Source organism: Nipponia nippon, unplaced genomic scaffold, assembly GCF_047370975.1.
Source record: "Nipponia nippon isolate SJK-2023a ecotype South Korea unplaced genomic scaffold, ASM4737097v1 scaffold_12, whole genome shotgun sequence".
NCBI lineage: Eukaryota > Metazoa > Chordata > Aves > Pelecaniformes > Threskiornithidae > Nipponia > Nipponia nippon.
The window spans coordinates 6,215,844-6,233,680 of record NW_028262313.1 but is presented as its reverse complement, the minus strand read 5'-3'; the positions used below and the strand labels follow the sequence as shown (position 1 = coordinate 6,233,680).

The 17,837-nt window shown below is 38.7% G+C and overlaps 1 protein-coding gene across 5 annotated transcripts in view; it reads right to left on the bottom strand.

The window, feature by feature from the left end:
• The window catches only part of TENM1 (teneurin transmembrane protein 1), a 634,570-nt gene that overhangs the window by 225,738 nt on the left and 390,995 nt on the right, over nt 1-17,837 (bottom strand). The window lies entirely within an intron of this gene.

The following is a 17,837-nucleotide window of genomic DNA, read 5'->3' as shown; positions in this document are numbered from 1 at the left end:
TTTATCATAGGGAAAGCACAGCAAATTTGCAAACAGGGAATTTACAAGATAACATTTGCAATATTTGGTTAATCACAGAAGACAAAGAAAGGGTACTTACCATTGGCTTGCTCTTTGAGAGTGCTGTCCTTGCATATTCACACCAGTGGGTTTGGGTTCTCCAGTGCTGGTGACCTACAGGAACTTCCTAGAAGAGCAGTGACTACTAGGACTGTACAAGTGCCATCTCATGACACCAAGCGATCAGAGATTTTAAAGAGTTGTACAGTGCTCAAGACTTCAGTTATTCTTACTAAACACCGCAACTGTAGGGCAGTAGAAATCCGAGGACAAACAGAAGGTGGACAGGACCCATAATGTGAATATGCAGAGGAAACATTCTCGAAGAACTACAGGTAAGTAACACATATCAGCAAATTACAACTTCCCTTTGAGGTAGCCTCTGCATATTCTCACTTGTGAGAATCCAATTACAAATGCAGCTCTCAGGGAGTAAGACATGGAGTTCTAATTAAGTAAGGATTACAGAACTGCACACCCTAATTGAACATCAGACCTGGGATGCCATCTTGAGAGACTAAATACAATATCAAACATGCATACAGTATTCTTTCCATTTCTAGAAAAGAAACATTAGAGACAAGAGTCATTGATAGAGACTGAGGACAAATACCCTCTTCTACTGTCATCCTAACTAAAGCTTTAATTTGCCAAACTAATCCACTTACCAGCCAGTGAGAGGAATGGTTCTTATTTTAAGGACACACTCAGAAATAACAAAAAGCCCTGGTATTGTCTTGAAGGTATTGACCAAAATCTACAAACCAAACGCTAAAGCAGAATATACTGAGGTGGCTCAATTCTTCAGTCATCCATCTCTCTATCTTTCTTTTGCCATCAGGACATTCCTGAAGGTCTCAGTTGTAGTGACAGCCCACACAGGCTGGCTTTCAGCTCAGGGAATGGCAACCTCTCTTCTAGAGGGCAGGGTAGGAAGGTGGGCAGTGAACAGAAAGAAGTGGCCATGGCCTCACTTTCCTATGCGAGAGTCCTGGAAGGTGATCCTGTCTCCCTGGTGCTGTCACTGTATCCGCTGGCCCATCCCAGCAGCACCGGCCATCACTGCTCCTGCTCCTTTCGGAGCAGCAAGACAGATGTGGGGGCCCTCCGGAGTGCTCCATCACTGCTCTGACCTCTTCCCCTTGTTCACAGGAGGAGGACTTGGTCTCAGCCCTATGCTTGAGAAGCTGCAACGTACTCCATCTTCACTAACTCTGTTCTCCAAGTCTCTTGAATGCCTTGAGGCTGATGATGAGGTTTGATGGAGAAAATAGGAGAAAATAGCCAAGATGCCGGGAAGGAGCTGCATAGTTTCTGCAGTAAAGGGAATATTTGGCATTTGAACTTTATCGACCATTACAATGCAGTGTTCTTCATGCTCTCTGGGGCCTGTTTAAAACTGGCACTTGGCTGACTGGTAGAAGGAAGGAGGAAAAGTGGTTCAAGGCAGTACTTGTGGACACAAATGGAAGCTGAGCTACTGGTGCTCAGTCCTACAGAGGTGCTTGCAAGAGAGAGTTTGAAACCTGTAAGACCCCCTGGAAAAAACTCTCCCTCCCCTATGGCTAAGAGGGGAAACCACAAAACATTCAGTCTTCAGAGAAGCCCTGTTTTTCTGAGATTTTGAAAGCTCATGAGGCAAGGGAGACACAGAGGCAATCTCACAGAAAGTTACTGGATATGACCAACTACAGTGTTGCTCATACAATGCCCTATTTTTAAGTCTCGTTTTAATTATGTATTATATACATAACAAACAAGCTCCACTTGGTTTAATTAGATAGCATGGAACAAATCTTTGTGTGACATAAAGAGTGCAGATATTGATGTTGCACACTGAACCAACATAGCTGCATTACACTCCTAGCTTTTACTTCTTTTTTTTTTTTTTTTTTGACAGCACTAAATTAATAAAATCACCTTTAGACAAAGTATGGTTCCAAACAGTGCATGTCAATTCTTAATTTTTCTTTACCAAATTCAAAAAGGACTTGTACATAAACCAAGATTTAAAAAGCCAGCAACAGTCCCAGGTTTCTAACCCAGAGCCTAGTATCAATGAAATACAGACTGAATCATTTAAGCAGGCTGATTCTACTCCACCCTGACAGGACTACATTGTTCATTTAAAAGGAGGTTGTGGATGCCACTATTTCACCAAATGTTTTTCAGTAACAAAGAGGCAAGCCTCTGCTTTCTTGTGCAACATCTGATTTAAAGTTCTGCTTAACTGAGCTGAGCTACTATAAAAAAGTAGACAGGAACTTCACTCCATGTACTGCACCTATGCTCTAAAAGAAAGGTGAATGCCAAATCTTGCTGGCAGGTAGCTCACAACTGGCAAAGCGCTAGCTTCTCATGCAGGGGTACAGTCCAGATTGTCCAGTTCACCAAAAATTTATGATGGTTAACACATGCTTTAGCAGATGACATAAAAAAGTGGCATAAGCGCATATTGCCATTTGAACAAGTACATTATCAAAGAAAATTAAGATTTAGCTGCTAAAATCATATAAAATTCAAGGGAAGTAAATTATGCTCATGCATTTGGATAGTTGTGTTTAAAGACACTAGCAGGTCTTTAGTGCTTCTCATAAGCGCTAATGGGAAGGTACTTCCAAAGGGGGATAGTTTGATGTACATCAAGAAAAATTTATACCAAAAAAAGACACTTAATTCTTTCCTCATGAAATAAGAGAGCCAACAGGATTAATTATTAGCCTTAATACCGGTCTCAATTTTGACAGAGGCCCACACTGCAGAAATAACCTCCAATGAAACTGCCTCATAACTTTTTTTTTTTTTTAAGTTATCTCAAAAAGTGGTACTATTCTTATTTTTTAACTTAGATTTCTGTAAAGTACTACAGCAACACAGGGTTCTTGGAGTATGTCTCTGCCAACTAAATTACATCTTGTGATCTCAAGAAGCATCTTCTGAACCTCCTTCCCCTTCAAAGCAGATTTCTACTTGTTTTCACCAGCTGAGGAACTTTCCCATCATTACAAATCTTCTCATAACTTCATGAACCATGTCAGCTGATGCCAAGTCCTCAGGCAGCAAGGATGCAGGCCCTTCTCTACACAGATGTCCACTCCAGGCAGATGTCTGCCCCGAGCAGCCTGCAGCCCACGTTCTCCCTGTTTGCAATTGAATACGCCAAGGGGAAAATTCATCCCAGTAAATCTCACAAATGCTAATTAGATTGCACATGTTTAAGAAGCACAGAATTTACCCTTCAGTCTATATGTTAATTCAAAATGTAGCAGCTAACATATTCAATATTTTAGCTAATTTTTTTTGGTGGAGCAAAAGGAAGTGACTTTTTTATACTATATCTCATATTCAACTGAAGTCTAACACAATATATTGCCTTAATAGTCTATTTCTTAAGTATACAAGACTTTGTAGTATTTTTAACTCCCATGGGATGCATTTTCTGAAAAGCACTTAGAATGCCAAAAGTGGCTGCTTTTAGTCTGCGTATCTAACCTTGTTACCTAAAATACTATATATTTCCACAAGGAGATAAAGTTCAAGTGTGGATTTATGATAGATTTAGTCTTAGCAAAAAGACACAATCACAAGAGAAATGAGGGAACGTTAATAGCAAATTCAAGTTTTTGCATGAACTGTGGACAGAGAAAAAAAGGTTGCAGTTATGAATATATATAGAAGATCATGATTGGATTTTCACCTCGGAAGCCTTGTGGAGCCTATCGTAACATAACTGTTAAAAATACAAGTATTTTATCCTTCATTGGTATTAATTTCTTTTTACAAGAAGTAACGTAGAAAAGGAAAGAAGGCTAGGTACCTTACAAAAAATAAATCAGCATTTCAATTAACAGATCCCTTTCTTTCTACCTTTAAGCAACTTAATCTTCCTGAAAATAAATCTTCAGAGATGAGCAGTTAAAGAGAAGTTTGACCCCACTGGCCAATGGTGCCTTTGCTATTTAAGGTGCTCATGTCAGTATGAGAATTAGGCAGCTGAACGGGCAGCCAGCTCTAATGCTGCTCCAACTTTGTTCACCACCAGAGAGCTACTGAAAACTCCAGATATGCTCACCAAGCTTTTATGTACTACAGCATCAATTTAGCCACCAGTACAGTTAACAACTTACAGTTAGGAGTTTCACGCATATAACAAAGCATTTATCCCAGTGCATCTTCAGGACTATTTGATTGTTCTTTGCATGGCCAGGCGTACCTGTGGGCCAGCTTCTCTTTCTGCAACCCTTTCGTTTTTCTCGCTCAGGCAAAAAAACCCAAAAAAAGTGAAGTGAAAGACCATGGAGGTCCTGCTCTTCAACTTAGTATTTCTGCAAACTTAGTGGACTTGCAGGACCTGTGGCATTTCCATGCTGTTGCCATTTGCCAAGAATTTTGCTAATTTCAAACAACTAACTGGGAGAGTAAATAAATATTTATTTCAATAAATAAATATTTAAAATAAAGAGAAGACTGTCCAAACAAAGTAGATAAGAGAATCACAAAACTAGCGTACAAAAAGAGATGAGCATTCCTTTCAAATTTTCCTGTTCCCTTATGGAAAAATGTCATTTTGTATTAACAAGAGAATGACAAATAATACTTTTTTAAATTACTTTATAGACCTATCTGTTCAACTAGAGAAAGAGCTTACAGAAAAATGTAAATTATTTATAAACTGGAATAGTTTCACAAGTCGCTATTACGTGCCTTTTATGAACCCTATCATATAATTAAGCAATTCTGACTTACATATTTTAAAAGTCTCTTTAAACATCATAGATTCACAAATCTATTTTATCCTTATTTCTTGGTACAAGGTGGTTCTTACTCTGAGGATGCTCCCCGCCCAAACACACACAAAATCAATTCTCCGGATGATGATGTACAAATTGCTCTATCTCTGCAGATGTAAAACTATAAAGGAGCTTAAGTAGCTCAAAGGCGAGGAGAAAATATCAATGTCTTGGAAGTTTAAATCCATGGTACTTATTTTGGGCCAGTCTCCTTCCTCTTTCACACTGGAGGTTATTTGAGAATCCTGGGAATATCAGTATCTGGGGAGCAGATCTGATGGAAAGATCCTGAACAATAACGGAAGGAATTCCAGAAAGGCAAATATACATTAACCTGCATAGCGTCGTGTTTACGTTAGTTACCAAGCTGGTCTCTGAAGGAGCGGTAATGGGAATGCAGGGGAAAAAACATTCCAAACGTGCAGTTTTGAGGTTGGTGTAGGGTTTGGGATTTTCTAGTGTTAACACTGCGAATCTGTGTATGTTGTTTCACACTCTGAACTTATGCCGATGGTTTCATCAGCAAGCGTATTGTATGTGTTTCAAAATGAGAAGAGAGGCAGGGCAGCTACTCAGGGCATAAGAGACTTGGAGAGAGAGGGGGAGGGAGGGAAAAAGGGAGGAAGAAATGTAAATCAAATGAGGAAAGTGAAGTTCACATTCATTTTTGGAAGCAATACATATGCACCCTCCTAAATGAGAAATTTTGAGGGCTATTGAGCACTCTGCTAAATTCAGTGTGTTCAACGGCCCTTCAAATGCCTCATTTCTCACCTGAGGACCATGGTTTACTGGCTGTACACTGGACTTGAGAATTAAATGGGCAGAGATCTTAAGCTACTTCATAAAGTCGTTCATGTAACACAACCTGCTAGATAACTTTGTGAATGTCTTCGTGTGTTCACATTTCATTTCGTCAAAGATCTTACTTGTTTCTATGTTGAGTACACGCCACATCTTTCCTAGGACAATATAATTCAAAGACATTAAAATTCAGTAACCATTCATACAAAAATCATTGGGGAAGAAGCCAAAAATCAATTAATTTGCAAACGCACATTACACTGACTATTAATTTGCTTTAGAAATCTCATGTTTATCACCAGTTACACTATTATCACAGCTCAAAACAGATTCTCAGTTGCATTTATTTTAATTTAAAAAAATTGATATACCTATTACACATAAATCATCTGCACCTAAAAGATATCATTTGAGTTCTTATACTTATATATCAAATGCATCCTATTGTACATGTTTTCTTTTACTGTATTTCAACTTTTCCTTGCATTCCCTTATCTACATAGTTTATTTCCTTACAGTAATCTCCAGTTACCACCAGAGATGCTAGAAAGTTAAAAATAACAGTAATAACAAATAAAGGAGGAATAAAAGAGGAGTCATACTCTGCTATAGCACTAAGGAGTTTCATGAAATTTGCAGATTAGGCAGCTAAGGGATTAGGAAAGGAGGTTGCACTTTCAGGACCCTCTTTGGCTTGTGAAATTTATGAGGAAGAAAGAAACTCTTTATTCCTCAGGTCCTTCCCCAGAGGAACCAGAGGATGAGGTTCCAACCCATGCCTCATGGCAAATATCTTTCCAGTCTCTTCTTCAGACTAATTCTTCAAACTTAAAGAGGGCAGGAGCAGACTGAACCTATTTTTAAAAATGCTCCTGGAGTTCTCGGATATTAATTTTTATTTTTATTACTATTAAAATCAACATGAATAATGAATTGCAATTCTCAAATTCTGCATGGAAATCGTCCTGATCCTGTGAGGACATAGACAAACCTTCTCACTCCCCCGAAGTGGAATATTCTTTTTGTAGATCACTGGAAATTTTTAATGTTAGAGATTTTGTTTTTCAAGGGTAACTAGCAAGATGCCAGAGAGAAGGCTTTTGGAGCTACAGTGTGGATGCAGGGAGTCTCAGTTTAATTGAGGAAGAAACATTGTCATTATCATATTGACTAGGAATATAATCCTTCAAGTTCAAATACACCTTAAGTATTGCTGTCTATAGCCTTTCCTATTCCTAAAGTGTGGCTTTATGAGGTAAAGGACTTCTATTCACAAGATTCTGTTAAAGTGAAATTTCTATTGCAGGTACTCATAAATTTCTCTCCTTTAATGAATTTTACAGTTATAAAACCATAGCAAATGCCAGGAGTTAACCTAAATTTCTGATAAAGGAAACGCATTTAATCTCAAATAATGACCACACTAACTTTACCCTATTAAAGACAAGAGGAAAAAAAAAAATCTAATTATCACAGATGAGAAAGAACCTCAGTATCATTTGTGAGGATAAATGAAGTTCTTCTAATGCTACAGTTCAAATAGAGTTTGGAAAGGCTTGTCTTACAATACATTCAATTACAATTTCATTCTCCATATGCAAAAATCTATTAGGAAATGAAGAATGTTCAAGAAAAAAAAGACCTTTTGTTTCCAAAAACTCTATTCTAAGAGAAAAGCATTACAATTTTCTTTCAAGAATTTTAAAGGTTCCTTGGTTCTGAAATAATTTTTCAGTTACAAGTTTTGGCATTTGCATATGTGTTTCAGGGAAGAAATAGATAATGGATCCTTTCCTCTTGTCGTTAAATTTTCAAAATTAAAGCTAGCCACAGCCTTAGCCTGTAGATTATCTTAAGGTTTTTATTTAAAAAAAAAAAAAAAAAAAAAAAAAGAAAATCAAGCAAGGGAAGACTTTTACGAAGGACCGCAGAACTATGACTCAAATCATCTAGAGCAGATTAATTGAATTTTCTCTTTGAAAGAGCTTCATATGAACAAATATTCTTCCTCAAGGTAACCACAGAGTGTGAAAGCGTGGAGTACTGCCAGCATTAGTCCAGCATGTTTACAATTCTTAACAGGCAAAGTTAAGGTTGTGGTTCTAACTTGTTTCAAAGTCTGTATGGCACTTAAGAGAAGACAGACTGACAGAATTATTAAATAGAGCGTAAGCTGTATACTAACATTCTTCAAAGTGAAGTTACCCTCCAATTGTTGCTATATGCCTACAAATTCCAATTCAACTCAGATGCTTTTCTGGTGGTAATTTCTGAATGCAGTTACATTTAAAGCAGAATCACTTTCATTCAAACATCAATCTTAGAGGTTTCATGACAGGCATCACTTTCTAATAGAACTTAAGATGGAAATATGAAATTAATTTCTACCAACAGTTTTGACTCTGGTTTATAAAATATTTTAAAAATACATCTTTTGTTTCTAAAAATATTGAAATTGTTTCTCTCTTAAAATTCCAGTTGAACCACTGACTTAAAACACATGAGCATCAAAGCCTTTATAAAATAAAAGATGTGCAAAGCAGGTATCTTTATAAATTTCACTGTCTCAGTGTTAGAAGCCAACACATTTAAAAATCCAGAAGTCTAAAATCTGATTTAATTTACAGTGCTGTAAATCCAGAAGTGAATTCTACGAAGCCAGCGGGCCAGGTAAAGAAGGCAGCACTTAGGCTACAGGTCAGCATGATTGTCTCAGAGTAAGCATCTGGCAAGTGCATATCTTCATGATGATGGAAATACTTTTAGAAATCTGCTGTCAACAGAGATTTAGCAGAAATGGTCTCCTTTACTGATGGGATATTCAACAGACCAGAGGCACTGCGCAAAAGAATGATCACAGAGTAACTCAGCTCCTCACCTTAACTTTCACCAAAAACTACGAAGCTAATATAATCTTAAAATTGCTTAAGAGAGTATCAAGGATACTACTACCCATTTTCCTTTGAAGTGACACAAAGGGAGGGCAGACAGCAAACGGAGGCAGGCTGGAGCGGAGGAAGGGAGTTTGGACACCCTGTGCCAGTCTCAGTGAATTCTCAGTGAAGGAGTTATTTCAGATATGAAACAGCGCAAGCGAGAGCAAGGCTTCTGCAAGACTGCACTAAGTTGCACTTGTTCACATTCCAACTGACAAATTGTTAAAAATACTGAAAATTAGGAAAAAGCATTTGCAGGTGTTAGAGAGAGGTCTAAGCACCTAGATCCTTAGAGGAGGGGGCAATGTACAAGGCAGTCACCAGCATCACCTTGTGTGTTTACGGCACGAACAGGAGAGCAGTGCTTCACTGTGCTGCCATCGCAGAAGCAAGGAAACCAGGAGCAACAGCCTCTCCTGGGACGCGAGGTCCCGGGAGCTGCTCTCAGCAAGAGGCTCTTGCCCTCGGTTGGAGGGCCAGCGGCACAGCAGCAGGGCCCCGCCGCCCGCGACTCCTGCCTCGCCACTTCAGCCCCCTCGGCAGCCTGTCAGAGCCAGGCTGCAGCCACCTTCAAGGCAGAGCAGGAGACATTCTCTTTAGCATTTGACTGTTTGTGTTTTGATCTCAGGGGCTTTCTAAGAAGGTTATATGTGAATGGCAGATCCATGTTGTGTTTTCCCTGTTGCAATTATTCTTGTTGTCGTAGTAACTTGCAGAAATGAATAGGTAAGGCTCTACTTCCCTCTCAGTCCTCCACAAGCAGAAGGGTCAGGAAAACTAAAAAGCAACCAGGACATTTGGGCAAACAGCGTGTAGAGAAGGAGGGTGCTGTTTGTTCCATGTTCCACCACCTCCAAGCGCTTGGCTAGGCCTGGATGGAAAAAGGTGAAGCAGGAAGAGATTCAACGCGAGCAATTGCCCCCCTCCAAACCAACAATCAGACAGGATTAGCATATATATTCTTTCCTTTTTGTTGTGAATCTGCTAGAAATCCAGAGCAGAAAATGGCCAACAGAAATCAAAAGAGAAAAAGCTGCTAGTGAGAGACAAAAGACAGCAGCAGAAAGAGTGAATATCTTTGTAAATCTAGACAGACACTCCTGGCTTTGAAGGGTGAACTATTTGCTGCGATTTTTGAGAAGTCAGGAAGCATAATGAACCAGAACAAGTATTAGATATTTACTTCAGAAACATAAATGCTTGACCCTTCCTGATTGCTCAGGTGAAAGCTTGGCAAATCCCAGTCCGCAAGCTTCCAGTGTCACCAAGTCTGCTGGTCACAGCAAGCAGATACACGCATCCTGCCAGCCGACCTCCTCAACCTTGGGGATCAACACCACAAATGCTGTCCTTCCTGCCAGTACATCTGATACCTCTCCCAAGCATGCACAGCTAAAAAGGCTGTCTAATGGAGCCAAAAGTTGAAATTTTCATCCATTGTTTTCTTGGTGGGATATCTAACATCTGCAGAACACTACACCTGATTTTATACTTCTTACTCTTGCTTTTTTATATATACATATATATACACACATACGTGTGTGAAGAATTAGATATACGTAAACATAGATACAGAAGTATATAAATATAGAATTTGTAGGATCTTAAAATAACTGAAATTGGAAGGAGTTTTGGCAGTCAACAGCACATCCCCCTGCTCAAAGGAGGGCCAAGTTAGATCAGGTTGCCCAGGGCTCTTAATGAAGAGTATCGGAGGCCTTCTACAGAGCAAAGACTGCTGGCAAGACCGCTACCGTGGAACAGAGCGCTATGAAGCATTTCAAAACTCTCTCTTCAGTTAGGTTTTCAAGAGACGCTGGGTTATGCCCCAACAATAAAACTTGAAGTCCAACTTTGTTTCCATGATTTTGAAAATCCAACCCAGAAATTGATTTTTCACTGTTAAAATATTCCCTTTTCCCCATTAATTCACGAACCATTTTTTAGTGTGTAATCATCTTTTCCACTAAAAAAAACCCAACACAGACTGCAAGACAGCCCCTATTAGAACTTAGGACAGCTAAACAGCTTGACTTTAACCTATTTGGGATTAGGGGTGCACATATTGGCACATTTTTTTTTTCTTTTTTTCCAGATCTTTCAAAAATTTACATGTGGTGGACATGATCTTACATGATCTTAATAAATCAACATCTACTATGGAGGCAGCGTATTCTTTAATTTAGATTGAACCGCTAAGTAATATTAAGACCAACAAATACACCCTTCAGATTAGTCTTGGAACAAGGAAGAGAGCGAGCATGCGCACGTGCACAAGCTCTTCAGTACTTCCATTCACCTCCAATTACATCCAGCTGCCAATCTGACAGAAATGAGAACCTATGAAAGACAACTTGGCACATCCGTTCCATTTGATTAGCCGGCTGGGGATACAGCCTGTCAGTCAAATAACCCCTCTTCCCCCAAAAAACTCTTGAGGGGTTTGTCATCAAATGTTCCATCTGATCAAGAAACGGGAGATTAAACTGCCTTCAGAAAATTCTGACCGCTTCTGCTCCCTTCTTTCTTCAAGTGTTCAGTTTACCAAAGGGATTTCAATAACAGCAGTTCAAACTTAAAGGTCACCGCTACTGCAGTTGAAGCAATATTAAAATAATTTAATGGAAATAATTGGTTTTGCATATCTTATTTTTGACACATACAATCACAGTAACTATTTTTCAACTGTTTACCTAATTTCCTTCCAAGACCCGCATTAGATTTTCTAATATTTCCAAATATTATTTCTTCTACACTATATTTCTATCAGTAACTATATAAATTATAAAGACTATTACATTCTGTTTCGGCAGCTCTGAAATGGGGTAATTTTTGGTTTTATTCCATCAAGATGCATCAACGTAACTCAGCTGAAAACGGTGGAGCCATTCCAGGTGTGCATCCCCAGAAAATACACTGTGGTAACCTTACATCAACATCACACAGCATCAGTATTATTTAAGTTAAATGAACAGTTCTTAAAACATATTTTACCCTAAAATGCACATCATGGTTACCAAGGAAAGACGAAAATCTGAGACATTTGTGTCAGCATAATAAAGTTCCTAAGCACATAATATGGTATCTACAAAATTTTCCATCTCAAGATTTGCTGTAGAGTTCCAAGAGGGAAGTACTGCCATCGTTCCTGGGCTGCACCAAAGGGAACTAAGTATGAGAAGAATTCCAAAGCACACCAAATCAAAAGACCTCTGTACATTTTCATGAAGTTTAAACAAGTGCTGTGAGTCCCCATGATCTGTCATCAAAGTTTATCCAAACTTTGGGAGCACAACCACTACACAAAGAAAAAAACTCTGCTATTTTTATGTGGGTAGGAGCACTTGGCTAAATTTTTTTTGCAGCTCTAGAGCTCTTTGATTTCCTTGCCCTTTCTTAACGTGAATTCTAATTGTTTTAAAACACTAAGTGGCTTATTTAGGTATATAATACTCATTTTGGCAGCCATTCTAGTCACTGACTTTGAAAACTCCAGCCTGTGATTTAACCACATAGCATTTTTATCTTTTACACAGACACAGCCATATAACTGATGCCTGGGAAATAATAAGTCACTGACTGGTAAGCATTAAAATGTGACTGCTCACCTTTGAAAATTAGCAGGCAGGCACCTGCTCTTTCTAATGCAAATCACAGGTAACGTTGACTATGCACAATTAAAACCAAATCCCCTTCATCATCAAATAAATGGATATATTTGTATTGCTAATGTGTATAAAGATGGTTGGGAGGCTGAATACCTAACATGAGATAGCTAGAAGTTGTTAACAACTTTTTTAGACAAATCCTGAAAAAGGAAACTAGAAAATGAAATAATTTGTTTGGATCTTAACAGGCTGAAAAACACAGGAGGAATTATCCACAGTATCAGCATTCCCCATAAAAATTGCTTCTAAAGTTTTCCAGCATCTGCCTTTGAGACATTTTATTTGTGGACTAGAAGATGCACACCGGTAGCCTTCTTCATAGCTAACGTACCTTCTATTCTGCAGCAGTGGGCAACTGAAAGCCTGTGAGCTCACCACAATTCTTGGTTCTGCAAACCTGCTTGATCAATGATGCCTGGGAAGAGTCAAAGTTATGAGCCTCCATAGCAGCCGAGAGTACTCTAACCCAAAGAAAATAAATCAAACCAAAAGAGCAAGATATCTCACTAACAGATTAGCCTACAGCGACCCTGTAAACTCTTCCATGCCCTGAAGGAAAGCTTGCCATAGGCAGATAGGCAAAGCTCACGTTCTGTATTGCTGGAAATACTTTGTGCCTCCTTATTAAAAAATTCTCACAGTTGGAGGTGAACTAATTGAGGTGGTGGAGACAGTACCACAGAAAGCACTTAAAATGTAATTAAGCCATGATCAGAAAAGGGACACATAAGGGAGAAAGCACTCAAAACAGAGACTCCAGGGAAATACCAGATTCAAGCAAAAAATGAGAGCAACTGTGTACTAAACCATGTTCAAAGGCATTTATATATACTGCTAAATGAATCTGTGCAGATACCAATGCAAACACTAAGGCCACAGCTAACCAGAAAAAAAAGAAATATACCTTTGTTTTAGATCCCCCTCAGGTGCTTTAATGCACACCACAGAGCCAGGGGTTTTGACAGGAAGAACAGGGCCCTACCCTGCACCGGAGCGATTCTAAATCGTGCTGGCGAGCTAAGAACAAGAACGCTACAGGAGCGTTAAGTGTCTCAGTTCTTTTGGTTTTATTCTATAAAAAACACACTTTAGTTCTACTGTTAGCTGTTCTGGAAGGACTGTAGCAGCAACTATTTCATATACTGGAAAGCACAGCTCATGCGTCCACTCACTATGTTAAGGAGGGGGAAACAAACAGAACAAAAAGAGTAAAAACATGTAACTATAAACTTCACAGTCTTGACTTAACACCATTTTACAGGGGGGAAATAAGTACCAGAAAAAAATGCAAGCTAATATCCAGTTATGTAAGGAATTGTTTTCAGGATTTAAAAAAAAAAAAAAAAAAAAAAAAAAGGAAATGATTAAATATCCTTATGTACAAAGGTTCCTTCTAGCAGACACCTTTATGTTTTAAGCAGACCTTAAACCACTTTTCCATTGTTTTTTTCTATGAAATTTGTTTCATGCAAACCTGCTGAGTTCAAAGTCTTCATAAGAAACAGCTCCCCCATAGGGTACAAGCCACACGTGGATTTTGCCTTTTTTCACATTATCCACCATTTGATACGGTCTCATTGCCCTACCAGCTGCTTCACCATTTCCCGAGGTGCACCATCTCGCGCTGCGTCCGATATTAGACACAGCAGTGACAGAGCAAAGGGGAAATAAACAGCACAGCTGATCAGGACAACTGACAAAGGATGCAAGCAGCATATCCAGAAGTGGTTATGAGTGAAAAAACCCGACAACGTTCGTTTGTAGGAGCTCAAATCACTTCTCTCTTAAACCACAGCAAGATCCTCTTTGACTTGACTCTAATCGGACAGAACTCTTATAAACCAGTCTGATTCCTATTTCAGTAAACACATGAAGAACTGAGCACTGAATTAGGAGCAGCCTGTTTTTAATGACAGAGCTCCCAGCAGACGGGGAAGAAAGGAAGGAAGGGCTTGGACTCAGTGCGTTTGAACGTGAGGACGACTCAAAACCAAGAAGGATGAACAGTGAGCTGCCGCGTAGCAATGAAGAAAGTGAACATAGGACAAAGAACGATTTTCACCAGGCTAATAAAAAGTACATATTTGAACCGTCTTGTCAACAACACACCCATTCAGAAGAGCATGTACATCCCTTGTCGCTATCCCCTTCCCATATCTCCCTGGTTTATTTAAATTCAAAACAAGGAGTGTAAAAAGAGAAAGGAATAAATGGATGGACACCAGGACAGAAAAAACGTTGAATGAGAAGCAGCCTGTTGATGCACTGCTACTGAAAAGCTTAAGAGATATTGGACAGAAAATTTCACAAGTCAGTATTTTCCTGTTTAATACAGTTGTCTTCTTGCTTGGACTAGTTTGCTGAAATTATAACAGGCAGATTTGTTAAGCATGTTTTGAGGCTGATTTTTACAGAATAATGATACAAACACTGTAAAATCGTGTTGAATGTTGCCAAAGACACCAAGTCAGTAAATATCTCACTTGCAAAGAACCTGCTACTGAACTCTAACCACTTCCGACACTGATTGATCTCTTACCGCAGTTATTGCAACTACTTTTTATTTAGCACTTTTATTCATTTCAATAATAATAATATTTACACAAAAGAAAACAGCCTTTAAGCTCCTTTTTTTTCTCCTTTAGTAGGAGTTATGAGCCATTAAAAATATATTTTACGCATATAATTCTTCTAAAAAGATCATAAAATTAAACTGAAATATAGGTACTTGCTAGCAACATTATTCCACTCAATTGACAGTCTACATAAATCCATTACCATAGCCAATTTAAGCACTGAGATTTCTTTTAGTAACTACAATCCTTGAGAAAAACTTGAAAATACTGAAATATAATGTCTGAACACTCAATTAATCACAATAGGTATCTAAATCGGAGCACCAAGTTACAGCAAAGCACCGCCTTGTTTATGTCCACTGTGCTGTTAAATCCCACATCTGAATGTGAGGTAAGGCAGGGTTAAGGGTTCAGCACATGGAAAAATGAGTGGCAGGTGCCTCTCTTTTCTTTTTCCTAAACCATCAAGCATTGTATAAAGGAAGAGTTTTCTAACCCTCATCATGATCATTTGACCCAAATCTGATACCACAGATGATGGAGCATTGTTATTAAAGCATGAGGAACCATAAGCTTCGTGCTGCCAAAAATGACATGCCGACAGAAATGATCGGTGGTGTGAGAAGTTTGGTTTATTTGAGTGGAGCTGTTCAGGGATGACGATAATTATCTGTGAAATGAATATTCATTACGTGGGTGAATTCAAGGCTGAATAACACTTTACTGGAGAGTGGGAATAACGTTAGGGAGAAGTTGGCCAAAGCAGACACGGCTCACTTTGTACTGCGGTCTAGTGCAGCTGTATGACACACAGATGGGTGCCAGGAATTCATGAACTGAAGAAACAGCCTGCAGTAGGTTAGTTTCTAAATACAAAGCTGAAAATTAGCTGAATAGCTTTTATATCCCTGCAGGTATGCTCAGACCTGCTCCAATAAATAACATTACTGCTCTTATTTCTGCAAGAAGTAAATAGCACTGAGGTATCCAACACCACCCCTTCCTTTTCTCCACAACTCCAAAATCTTTTCCTGTCAGAGAACATCTGGCTTGCTTAGAGGAATAAAAATTTTCAGGAGGCAGCCATTTCGAAAGGTGCAGTCTGTCTCTGCCACCTTCTTTGCTAGTGGCACAAGCCTCCAGCTAGCTGAAGTGAACACCTGGCAACCGACCTGAAAGCAGAATGACCACCACAGCAGGACTGAAGTAGGAGAGTTTAGCTTTATTTATGAACTTGTTTGTTTGTTTGTTTGTTTTAAAATAGATGTTATCAGACTGGGGAAAAAAAAAAAAACCTGGAAGAAAATGTTTGTGTGCCAGAAGTCCTCAAATGTTTTTTAAAAAAGCAATGTAGAAAGCAGACTGGACTGTTTTGGAAAAGGTCTGAAAGCAGACCTTTCCTTTCATGACCAAAAATGAGTTGAACAGCTACATGGGGTAACAGAGACTTGAGAACCCGAGAGAAGTCCAACAGGACGATGAAGAAAAAAGGAAACGCTACCTGTATCTTCTGGCTCCAAAACAGCACAGAGTGAAGCTATGACAACCCTCACCTGCAAACCAGCAGTATTTAAGAGAGCAACAGTAACTAAAGCTGTCTTGTGGTGAAGGCAGTGGTAAAGGTACACACGATGTATCACCATCTGTATGACTGCTCTGGAGTCATATGGAAGGCAGGTGTGATCCAGCCTGCTGACCGGAGCTATCGCCAATCTCCTGTCCCTGTGCCATCCCTGGGAAGCAAGCCAAACTTTAATACTGGATAGTAGCATTCAAGGAGTAAAAGTGTGGGGAGAAGCCAAGAGATACTTTCAAAACATGCATCAGAGAGATCTTCAGAAGTCTGATCCAGCAGCTAGGACATAAAGATGGACAAATAATTCAAATAATTCAGTAAGTAGGTTTGTTTTTGTTGTTTTTGTTTTTTTGTTTGTTTTTTTTTTTTATTGTCTGAAAGTAGATTCATTTTCTAAGCGTAGAATAAAAGCAAACTATTACCATCCTTCTCCCTGAACACCTAAACTCTACAGATCAATAGCCAATGATTAATTGCAAACATTAAGTAATCACTATGATATCAGCTCAAACTCATGTCACACCTATAAGCACAATTGTCACCGATACCAGGAAGAACTGTATCCCTAGAACCAACAGTTCAATTCATCCTTTGAGAATCTGTAAGCAAACCAAACCAACCAAATAAATCCTACAAATATTTCCTTTCCAAAACCACTAATTATACACTTCTGACAAAACACTACTCAAGGTTATGTATCGACACATGCTACAATACGTAATTTGTAATGCACTTTCTTGTTGTTAAAGACAGAAAGATTATTTTCTGATTTACAGTGGTATGACCAGTGAAGTCAAAGGACTAATTGCATACAGAATTAGTATTAAAAACAGTCCTCTGTTTTTCATATTTTTATCCATAAGCAGAAATACAAAATTAATTTTCTCCCTATCTTCACAGAAAGATTCTACAGAAAAGAAAGTGTCTTAATCCAAAGACCAAAGCAAAATACAAAACTGCATGTCAGATAGTTTCTCTTAAGACTAAAAAACTCAAACTCATAAAAATTAATGCATTAATTTATTAAGGAACTTAATAATTGGGAAATGAATTTTTAAGAAGATCAACAAAACCCCCAAAATATCTTAGAAAATTCTTCAAGCTAAGTTTCAATGTTGAGGAAGCAACGAAAACCATCAAGCAGCAGATCAAAATACCGTCTTGGCATAATGCATTCCTGAAGAAAGACGTCTAAGTTAGTATATTCAGTTTTAGCTTTACCCATAGTAGTAGTATAATGCTGAAAGTCTTGCCTGTGCTCACTGGTTAGGTGAAGGCTACGCTGTGTCCTTTGTCACAGACACAAGTTGAGTGTGTTCTGACATTAAACTGTGTTGTGCTCAATAAGATCATGCAAACAAATACTCCAGTAACTTCATTACTCTTTTGCTCATTTTACTTTTTTCACTAGAACTCACTAAATATTA